Source organism: Cyrtonyx montezumae, unplaced genomic scaffold (assembly GCF_038088225.1).
Source record: "Cyrtonyx montezumae isolate F1298 unplaced genomic scaffold, pur_monq_1.0 scaffold_3, whole genome shotgun sequence".
Taxonomy (NCBI): Eukaryota; Metazoa; Chordata; class Aves; order Galliformes; family Odontophoridae; genus Cyrtonyx; species Cyrtonyx montezumae.
Window position 1 is genome coordinate 42,278,047 of NW_027072034.1, and position 11,891 is coordinate 42,289,937.

Below are 11,891 nucleotides of genomic sequence, written 5' to 3' on the forward strand. Positions count from 1 at the left end.
CATCCCAGCCCTTCCTTCCCAAAGCTTTACTGTCCTTAACAGCAGTGTTTCTCAGTCTCTCTACATGCAAATGTTGGGCTATAAAATAATCATCATCATCATCTCTGGACACGACGGGAAGTCCCATTACATTCACCATAAGCTGTTTGTTCTGTGCTCTCAACAGGGCTCAGCAATTCTGCTGCACTGCCCTCTGTCCTGGAGGAACATCTCTTCCTCCCCAGCACTTTATCACTGGCTCCAAAGAAAACACCAGCCAGACTCGGCATTCACTTTTCTGCTTCACCTCTCCTAGTCTTGAATTTTCTCTCAAGAGGGATCAGCAGGAATGCTTCTCTATAGCATCCTCTGCTATCAGCCTTCTACACAAATCTTTCACAATCTCCTTGTGAGCATCACAACTAATTCATCCCTTCTGGCTTTGTTTTTATTTGCCCCAGATGCTGCCAACCATATTGCTCCTTTTCCTACAGCTTCCAGTCCATCTGTTTGAGTTTGATCCAGAACAAGAGGAGCTCCTGTTTTCCTACAAATATTTTGGTCTCATTTTGACTAAAATGCCCAGTCACTAGCACAGCAATATGGTTACTGAGTGACCCAAAAGAGGGTATTCCATGAAAACAGTAAGGAAACCAAGAATACGTAACTCACTGCAGCAACCTCATTCTTTCCAATTGCAATCCAAGTGACATCTTAAGACTGCTATCTTCAGCCCCCCAAAAAAGCATACAGGTAAATCTCATGCTGGATGCCAGAAGGTAGGAAGGAAGAAATATTACAATAGAAAGTAAGAATAAAAAGCACCTACAGTAAAAAAAAACCTCAACAATTTAGGTGCTCAAGGTTCACTTTCCACAGTGACACAGAAGTTCTCGAAACTCTCACTTACATAGGCAACAGTGGGACCCACTTGGAGCGTAAAAGGCAGACAGCAACCTACCAGGACAAACATAGCAGCACCAAAACACCTACCTCCCCATCCCTGAGGGCCAGGCTACGTGGCAAGCACAGTTGAGATGCACAGAGCAGCCCCACAGAACACATGGGCTCAGTGAAATACATGACAGGATAGGGCAGGGAGGTGCAGGTCTGAGCTCTGTTCTTCTCAGCTATAGTACTACATCCATGGTAAACCTGTTTGCCAGCCTGAATGTTAGCTACATACTTCTTATGTTGTTTCATTCTCCTTCCCATCCTTCCATTTCAACCATGCAGACATAATTCCTTCTTGCCCATTCAAGGAAAAAAAAACAAAACCAAAAACTCAAGAAACCAGAAAAAGTTACAACTCTAAACCACTAAGGTTGGTGTTATTGCAGGCAGGATCCTTCTCTCAACCCACTTTCGTACTCAGAAGCCTCACAAACCCTCTGTTAGCTCAACCCAAGCTTACCAAAAGCTTTTTCCAAGAACAAGATGAGAAGACGCAGGAGGGCAGGTGTAGACCAACAAGTTCCAGAAGCTCAGAAAAGCCCAGCTCTACATTGCAAACAGCAGCAAATTGTCCCCCGTACACATTTTAAGCAGCTACATAGAAGCATTTAGTTAAGCAAACCAATTTGGTACCAGCCTTTTCTGGGCTGCACAGCCCCAACTACCTACTCCAGTTTAGTTTAGCTTTTGCTGATCCCAGTTACATAACTGTGCCCTTAAGCTCCTTGGTCGTTAGGTCAGGATCAGGTTCAGCTGCTGTGTAAGACAATACAGATGAGGCATAAGCTTCCTCCTGCCATACCCATTTTCCCATGTATCCAATGAAATCCCCAGCTCAAAGCTCAGCAGGATATTTCCTTTCCTTTCTTGCATACTTTAGTTTTTTTCTTTTTTTTTTCTGCTGATTCTCTCCCTGCCTTTTACTTTTGTAGTGCATTTGGGAGCATGACAAAAATGAAAGCTAGTGAAGTTAAACTGTTATGGATGATACCATACCATAACTTTACTGAAGGCGTTTAACTGAAATGTTTTATGTAGCACATTATCTGGCCTGTTGTGAGCATGCTGAGATAACACAAAGTGGGGTAGGTAAAAATAACAGTGCTTTGCAAGAATTCAGTATTTTTAAATCCAAAGAGATATAGCCCACAAAAGCAGACAGAGATCAAAGTGAGAGCAGGTGGCACACTGTCCTGCTGTTACACACCTTGCAAGCCTTAGGCTTCTTAATGTTGCTATGTGCAGGCAAGCGTGGTTAAATGGGCTGGCAGCAAACCTACCCAGCAAGTCACCACTAAAGCTTCACTGCCAGGTGCAATTGTACTAAGTCCCTGCTGAAGTTCTGCTGTGGCACAATCAAGATACATCTGCAAAACACGTGAGAAGAGTTTTTTCCCCAAAGTCAGTACCTCCATCATATGAGGGAGCCCAAACTCAGCCTCTAGATGCAGACTCATGAGGCCAATTCACTTCTCTTGACCAACTAGTTATCTTTTTGGTCCCACAGCCCAATCTGCAGGACTCTCGCTCACCTCGTCACATATCTTCCACCATCCACTAACTTATCTAGCTGGACTTCCTCCGATCCATGCTTTGTTATATAGTTCACAACAAGAAGAAATGCATGCTTATCTGTCATATTCACTCTGCCTCTGTCAAGGGCAGGTTTAGGAAACCTTTATCTGAGCCCTGAGATCACAAGTGGAGAAAAGAAGGAAGAAGCCTATACTGTGCATGCTGTACCACAGATTTTTCAAATAAGCAATATATAAACATAAAAATTACTCATTGTTCTATTTAAAGTTGCTTTAAGGCTCTCTGCACAGGTTGACTGCTAACTACATCCCATTCCCTTCATAAATACAGAAGTAAGGGATGGTATTCCTTGGAAAAAAAAAACAAAAAACAAAATAATAATTAAAAAAAAAAAGATTCTAATTGTGTTTACTTAAGTAATTTGTTGCCTAATTCTCACAGATGGCTATGGTTTGGTACCTGCTCTCTGGAGCAATCCACTGTGCAAATAATCTCACTCTGAAGATCTAAGCCATTGTCCATGTGTGCTGTTACAAGAGCTGTCACGTGAGCACGTGCTCAAGGAACAGTAGTGAAGCAGTGAGCAAAAAAACCAGCATATTTTGTCAGCAAGAATGTCATGAAATAGACACAAGAAAACTCAAGCATATTTTTCACATTTGGGATGGAGTAGATAGGGTCTAATTTTGGACCATGAAAACGTAATCTATCCCAATTTCTATTTTCCCCCTCCCTACCCTTTTCAGCTATCAGCCTCTACCCCATCATCCACATTAAATTAACAGCCAGCCATAGCTGACTTCCAAACAGGATGTTACAAAGATCTGGCCTTTCTACACACATATATAGTTAAAGAAGAAACTGTAATAATGACATTGAGATCAAATTATTGTTCAGCTTCCTTTTAAAATCAAGAGCAGGAAAAACAGAAGGAGAGGGGTTCTTTATGATTTAAAAAAGAACTGAGAGAATATTAGCACAAGAAAACATGAGAAGTCACGGCATTCTTCAGCATCCGATTTTCCCATTTCTTTCCCATTTCTAAACTTTTTCCTGAGCTTAATGTTGCATGTATGCAAAAACAACTGCATCACTGCTAAAAAGAGAAGATGGTGAGACCTCTTGGACAACTTGCCCAGAGACTCTATTGCGCCTAAGCTCTTATGGGAATACAATTCAGAAAGGTTTATTCAATAAATTAAAAGTAATACATCCTACGGGAAGCAAAAGCCATAACAGAATGAAATACATTTCCTGTAGGAGGAATATTTTTAGACTTTAAGAGAGAGGCAAATGAAAGCTGAACAAAATACTGCCAACTGGTTTCTCACCAAATTACTCTCGGTAGGGTGCAACTCAACTGAAATTATCCTTAAGAGAAAAAAAAAATACAACACTGTGCTCAAAAATAATATTGCCATAATACAGCAGTGGAAGAAAAGCAAAATAAAACCAAACAAGAATAGCGAGGGAAAGCTTACTAGTCTTCTTATAAAGTTGGTTATAGATGATCAGTGGAGGTACAGCTGTATCGTTGAAAATCAAAGCTAAGGAGACAGTCCTTTAGAGAAGGATGATACTGCACAAAAGTAATCTTAACCACACCATATAAAAATGAGTTTGTGTATGTGCAGCATGCATTCCCAATATATTCAACGTAGTCTGAATATTCCATTTGCTAGCGAAGTCTTTATCACACTTTACACTTTGCTGAAAACCATTTTGTACTTTTATGAGACAAATCACTTAGTAGAACATAAGGACTCCTTAACATTTGATTTAACCAATCCAAATAACACCTGGAGCTGCAGTAAAGCAGGTTTTAATACAGACTTCGAGCGATGAAATCAAACAAAAAGACACATTATCTTCCTTTTTATTGCTTGGTTATGGATGTGAAAATACATGTAATGAGGACAATGGGAAATTGGTAAAAAGTACGGCCAATGTGAACAAGTCAGAGTGCATGGAACAAGAAATCATAAAGAAGCAGGAAAAAATGAGGGAAGCAAGAGCTATCCAAGTCTCATCAAGTGCTCAGTGCCCACAGCACCATAAGGGGTTCTGCATGGGACTGAAAACTCTTCCACATTCTCGCTAAGAACAATGCTCATAAATCTCACTTTGACTTTAAACCGTCAAAAAGCCATCATGGAAGAATACCATAAACCTTTGCTTTGAGAAAATAAAGAGAGAGAGCAGCAACAACTAAGGAGATCCAGAAAATCCAGTTCTGGTCTCACGCCTTGGAAAGTTGATGCAAGCAGATCCCATTGCCAGGACTGGATGATGACCCAGGAATGACAGCTTTAGATTGGATAACTGGTGTTCGTATTTATGGGCCAGTGACATAGCACCTGGCATGCATAGCTCCAAAAGCAAGAACAGGTAGTACCCAACATCTGATTCCAGCATGATGATGTGGTGAGCATCAAGTACTGGAAGTTCATCAGATCCTCCAAAACACTCTTAACCTTCCCAGGGATTTTCATATTACTGTGCCAATAGCCAGAGTGGAACAGGTACGGAACCTTAAACAGCCAGTCTGTAAATACCTTGGGAAAACTGAAACTTCATCAAAAAGCCTGGATATACATAAATACAATTATTTTTTGTAGGATAACAATATATAAGAATAACAAAATATTTTGAACAGACACCACTTAAAAAATGCACAAAACAATAAACAGAAAATATTAAAGAAAAGTGAATTAAGTAAAATTCCTATGACTGAGTGGTAACTACAGTCTTTGCTCCCTGCCTGATATTCTGTTTCAATGAGTAGCATGCACTCAGCTAAAGTAAGGCACACGTCTGAGTACTCTGTTAGATTCAAGTCAGACTGCTTGAGATTTCACAAAACTGGATGATGAATCTCAAGATCAACTTCTCATGAAGTCTGAATCTTGCCCTTATCTCTTTCTTGCTCCCTTTTGATTTCCAAAAGTAGATGGGATATTTGGCTTCTTCTTCCACCACCCAGATACCCAGTTTAGTCAATAATCTGAGGAATCCAGGATGTTCAACATATACAGTTTAGAACAGCTTAATTCCAGTGATCCTTGTGTTCCTAAACACACTCATGCTCTCACCACAAAGCCAGAAAATTAAATAGGAGCACCTTCATATTTAATGTGAGAGACTTGTTATTACAGCTCTAATTTTCACTACCTTGTCGTATTAACGCATCCACTCTGCAGCTCTGATATGATCTACTTTCTGCCATACTGGAAGGAGTATTCAGCCCTGCTTTCTCAGAACTCTTTGCTGGTTTTCATCATCATACTGACATCTGGAAGGACAAAACCACATGCTTGACACTGCCATGCTTAAACTGCCACCATGACACAGAAGAGTGAAGGGTGAGCACTGCAAAGCTCTCCACCTGCAGCTGTCCCAGCTCCCACAGCCATCACACAGGACATCCTGCACAGCTCCGTATCAGCACCGTCAAGACAGAGGTCTGGGTTGTTGGCATTTTAGAAGCTGCTCAAGATTACTTTTCAGACTAATTTCTATTATTTCCACAAGTTCCTTTCCCATTACTCAAGCAACACACACGTGGTGACAGTTCTGTCTGTCCTAGCTGTCAGTTCCCACATTCTCACCAAATGTCCTCAGACGTAATTTAGTCAGGAATGGAAAGAGTACATTTGCCAACTCAGAAATGTTGAATATATTTAGTTACTTCTCATGGCATTCCTCTTCATACAAGACCCACAATACGTCTGCCTAACAAATTTGGCAGCTGTAAAACTCCGACAGCATTGAGCAAGCAGGATGGACTTAGGCTGGAATTAATCTGCTGCATCTAGTAGTTCAGGCTGTCTTATGGAAGAAAGCAAAGCAAACAGTTCAGTGGTAAATATCAGCAGATGTAGTCTTTTACTTTAAAAAACAAAAACCCTCCAACTCACTAAATAGCCAATCCTCAAAGGGAAAAATGCAGGTTACCTATTTTGGGGGTGAAGAAGTGCCTGGTGTTTGACAGAAGACCAACAAAAGAAGGTGTCAAAATCCCTTTAAACCCATCTGATTCCTGTTTTGTTCCCTGGATAGTTAATGAAGGCTCCACACAAGGATTCATTCGAAACTCTTCCATCCATATAGAAAAATGTCTGGATTAGGTCTGAAGGTGCTTAAGGCTAAGAACGTGGGATTGACACTGGGCTCTACTTTAACCAGCTACATATCGCCTCAGAGGTTATTATGGCAAACAGATCAGCTAGTGCTGAAAGCAGTTTAATTCATTCCGTGTGATTCCTCTCCAAGGAGAGACAAATATTGCAGCTGATGGTGTAGCAACTCCAGAGCATCTCATCATAGCAAGCCACACAACACACGCAGGAAAATGCAGTAACAACGAGGTAAAAAACACAAGGCCAACAGCATGGATAGACTATGGCAACCAAACACCAATATATATGAGTTGTCACAGAAGAGCAAAGGCTGAGGAGGTGTTCCATTAAAATAATTCTATAAATATTATTAAATTAATGAACAGCAGACTGCCTTCCTTCTCTCTTGGCTGTAGGCATCCCACACATTTCAGAACAGATACCAAACACTGCTTGTGAGTCGAGGGAAAAACAAAGAGGAGCTCTCTTTCCTCTAAATGTCCCTCAAAGCTGACTGCAATCGGCCCTTCCTTTCTGCAAAACAACTTGCCCTACTAACTTCAAAGAAAAATATCCATTTGAAGCATACGGAGATATATACTCTGTTTGTCAAATTGAGTAGTAAGCTCAAGATTATTTGAAGAATTTCAATTTGCACTTTCTCTGTGAATTTTTTCACGTACGCCTTTCCACCAGCATAGTTTTGAAGGAAATGCTGGACATGAAAAAGTGGAAAGGAGCAAGGGAAAAGATCTGAGTGAGCCACTCATGGTGACATGGTAACGATGCTCAGGAGGCAAATTTTGGCAAGTGTGGAGATATGGAAAAAGGGAGTCTGAGATGGACTTCCCAATGGATTTGAACTTTCATTCTGAATATAATGAGTGGAATTAAGGGAGCTGACCTCCCAAAGCACCTATTAGCTGAAACTGGTTTTGTGAACATTCACTACCGTGTTTTAAACTACCACTCTGTAAGACTGGACCAGAAGTTATGGAGCAACTGAGTCAAACTTGTGCCGCTGTGCTGACTGTGCAGGCAGGCAGCTCTCAACCCTGCCACCAGCTGGGTGACACCAGGGGCTCCCCTGGTAAGCAAGACATTGCTAAAATACATTTACATCATCAGCTATATACGTGCTTTAGTTTTCCATTCCAGTCCTCAGGACAGAAAAGCAGGCAGAGGGCTGAAACTGTATGAGCCTCCATGCAGAACTACTGCTACTAAGCTACACTGGGCTTCTCACTGTATCCTTCACTTCTACAATGCTGCAGGCATGGCAGAGCATTCATATGTCATTACGTGTTGGCAGAAGCAAGGCTCTAAGGTAACTGTCCATATTTTTACCACATTTTTCCATGATATCTAGTCTGCTTAAACAGTCACTTAACCTTATAAAACATTTAATGAATGAAAACATAATAACCACAATAGATTTAATTTTGTAAACAAAAGAAGAAATTTTCCTTAAAGGAAATGTCCTAAAAGTACAGCTGAAATCTGATGGGAACCAAGGATAAATGCTCCCCCCCCCCCCCCCCGTTAAAAATCCCCTGCAGCTTTGCCCTAGGAAAAAAACTACTGGTAGTTGTCATCTCCAAGTTCAGCAGGACCGGGAACGGGAAGCATCGCTTTGCCACAGCAAAGGTGAAGTCCTACAAATACAGAACCCTTTATATTTTAAAAGCTTTTAAAAGCTTCACGACTCCTTTTCAGTGAAGTCTGAAGAGGAGTAACCAGCTAAATCCTTTAAGAGCGATGCTATTTTACAGCAAAACCAGACTGAATGCCCAGCAATGAGATGCATACCTACAACAAAAGGGGAGAGAGCAACTGGAAGTCATTTATACCTGTCATCACCGAAAGTTACAGCTTGGCTAATATTTGTGGGTCCTGGGTCACCGGGTCCTGCGAGGACACTGCTGTGACAGTGACAGCAGTAACACCGCAGTGACGGTGGCTGCGGTGACGCAGCAGGAAGGGCGACTGCAGTGACACTGCCGCTTCACCAAGGGCCCGCAGGCAGGTGGCAGACACTGGCACTCAGCACTCCTTGCAGCACTCAGCTCTAAGCTGCTCTCCTGCGGCGGAATCCCGTGCATTTTTCTTCTAACTTCAAGCTGATTGATTTTTCCAACTGCACTTACACGGAGCTAGCTGTTACTGCAAACATCTTGCCTTGGCAGCACAAAGGGTGCTTTCAAAATATAAGACCACGCTCTAGTAGTGTAAACTTCCACTTGTTACTAGATGAAGGATACTCAGCACATGCAGCTGCAAATCACATCGTGATGAAACACAATCGGATTCGAATCACTAAGGTCGGAAAAGATCACTAAGATTGCCTAGTGCAGCCACCAACCCATCATCCCATGTCCACTGACCATATCCCTCAGTGCCACATCCACACGGTTCCTTAACACCTCCAGGGACAGTGACTGCCACCTCCCTGGGCAGTCTGTGCCACTGCCTCACCACTCTTCTGGAGAAGAAATTTTTCTTAACATCCAACCTGACCCTCCTGTGGCACAGCTTGAGGCCATTCCCTCTCATCCTATTGCTGTATCCTGAGAGAAGAGACCCAAGTACAACCTCCTTTCAGGTTGGCACATGACACCTTTGTGTGGAAGCAGTGCAGAGACCTGCTCACACCCAGAGTCCTCAGGCTGTGTTCAAAGCCTCGGATTCAGGAAATTCCACACTTCCTGAAGTCCCTTACCCAGCCCTATGGGGTACGTGGGCACCTCACCCTTGCAAGCACCTCACTCCATCACCCACTGTGCTCCGTGTCACTGACAGAAGCCCACAAAGCCTCCCTCTGACATGGCGAACTTTTAGCTCTTTTAAGATTCATGAAACTGGAGTAAACCGGATATTTCTAATGCATGTATCTGCCATGAAAATAAATGGGAAAGCCGCCTTCCAGCCACAACCCAAGCCACCACCGAGTGGTCAGCTGGGAACCCGCAGTGCCCCACAGCAGCCTGCTCGCAAAGCAAAGCTATCGAGAAGCAGCGCTACGTTCAATGAATGTATTTGTGCCCACGGCACCGTGTCTGCAGCCCAACGCTGAAGTCACCCAAGTGAAAGGAGTCAATATCCGCACAGTTGCCTTCGCCGTGGAATACGATCTCTCCCCGCGTGGTTCCGACACACGTGCGGCATCAAATAAAGGCTCTGACACGGCTCAAAGGAATTCCTCCATCCTTTCGGGAGCCCTCGCGCATCCCCGTTTAGGAGGTGCGAAGCCGGGACGGGACCTCGCGAAGCTCACGCAAGGCGCTCCGAACGCGCCGCTCGCCGCTGCCACCCCGACGGCGCCGCGGACACGCGTGGGACGGACTCGGGGGTCGCGGCGGGGCGGGCCTACCTCGGACTTGCGCACGACGTAGGCGGCGGGGCGCGAGCCGAGCGGCGAGGGCTGCCCCTTTCGTTGCTGCAGCCAGCGGCGGGGAGACGAGAAGATGCTGTTGGCGGCGGCGGGGCCGCTGAGCGCCGAGGCCGAGGGAGCGCGCAGGAGGAAGGACGGCTCGCGGCCGGGGCTGCGCTTGCCGCGGGGGCTGCCGCCGTCGAAGAGCGCGCTGCCCGGCGGGGAGCGCTCCAGCGGGGAGCTGGGCGTGGAGGCGGAGGAGCCGCGCGGGGTGCGGGGCTCTCCCGGGGGGCTGCCGGCTGCCCTCGACCGGGACGCCCGGCCCGCGCCCTCGCCCTCCTCCCGGCCGCCGCCGATGATGGCGGGGTCCAGGCTGCGCGTCTGGCGGAGCCTCCGCTTCGAGAGGCTCTTGGCGGCGGCGGGGGCGGCGGCGGCCGGGGAGGAGCAGGAGAAGACGCTGCTCAGCAGGCTCTGCGCCGACATCGCGGCGGCCGCTGTCCCGGGCGCGACGGAGACGGACGGGGTTCCCGGGAGCCCCGGCTAGGGGCTCAGCCCCCGGCGGCGCGGTCCGACGGCGGCAGCGGGGGGTTCATGGCGGCGGCGTCCGCTCCGGGGCTGCCGCCGCAGCCGCGGTCCCTTTGCAGGGAGAGGAGGCAGGGAAAAAAAAAAAAAGAAAAGTTGCGAGAGAAAAGGGGTGGGAAAGAGGCAGCCTCGGAGCTTTTATCTCAGCCCGCCGCTGCCCGCCAGAGTCACTCCCCCCCGCGGCCGCGACGCGCTCGGGACCGCTCGCCGCCTCCCGGGGCCCGCCCGGAGAGGGGTCCCGTCCCTGGGCGCCCACGTCGGGGCGGCGGCTCCCGGGCTGCTCCCGCCTCCGCGACCCCTTCGTGAGGCCGCGTTCCGGGACGGAGCGCTCCCGGGAAGAGCCCCGCGGAGAGCCGGAGCCTGCAGAGCGGTGCGCGGGTGCTCTTGGTGTGCGCCTGACGGGCCGCCGTGGGTCTCGACCCACACAGACGTTCGGGCCCACGTCTCCCATCCTGTGCCTCTCTGACCTCGTTTATCTGAACCCTGCAAGCACCTGCTTGAGCGCACGCTGCACCGCGTCCGTCTGACAGCCTGCACAGAGCAACGCAGTGCTGTGTGGACGTCAGTGCATGGATAACAAGCGCAGACAAGGAAACCTTTAACGGGAGAAAGAAAGAAACTTGAGAAAGCCAAAAGTGTGAGGAAACACTGCAAACAAAGGTCATCAGCTCCCATCCCAGCTGCAGTGCAGGGATCCGACTCCTGCCCGCTTGCTGGAGCTGCAGCAGCAGGTTCTTTGGGGCTTAAGCATCCTTCTGAGAAACAACCATCTCCACAGTCCCCCCAAAATTATCGCAGAGAACCCCCTAGAAAACAGACTGTCCAGCTTGAAAAAATCCCTTGAGCACATCTCTAAGTTATTTCCCCTCTTGGTCCCCTTCGACACCAGGATAGGGCTGTGGTGTCCTCCCGGAGCTGCGCGGGGAGGGCTCGGTGTCAGCAATTCCTGCTTTCATCGATAGAGGGAGCACACCGCTTCATGGTTTGATTTCAAGCTCAGCAGCAACAACGGTCCATCACCTCCAAAAGAGATAGTTTCACTGATTTTTCCAAATGCGTTTGGGTTGTTTTTCTTTTCTTTGTTTGTCTGTTTTGTTTTGTTTTGTTCTGAAAATGACCCTGTAATTACCAGGGTCTTCTCTCTTACCTTTCTTGGAAATGGGGTCATTGGCCAGTGTGCGGCCAACTGCCACCTCTCCAGATTTCCAAGACCATAAAAACTGTGTCGTGACAACTTCAGCCAGGAACTGTATGGGATACTGTATCTAGTTTGAGTGTTCCCAATACAAGGAACACTGATCAACTTCAGCTTCCTGTGGAGGGACGTCAGGACAGCTGGGAGGTGGAATCCC

At 46.6% G+C, this 11,891-nt stretch overlaps 1 protein-coding gene across 1 annotated transcript in view; it reads right to left on the reverse strand.

Annotated features, from left to right (window-relative positions):
• ARHGAP6 (Rho GTPase activating protein 6) overlaps nucleotides 1–10,006 on the reverse strand; it is a 287,722-nt gene extending 277,716 nt beyond the window's left edge. Inside the window, exon 1 of the mRNA XM_065741365.1 lies at nucleotides 9,958–10,006. The gene's annotated coding sequence lies outside the window, so the exon portion shown is untranslated. The remainder of the gene's footprint in view (nucleotides 1–9,957) is intronic.
• Between the last annotated feature and the right edge of the window lie 1,885 nt (nucleotides 10,007–11,891).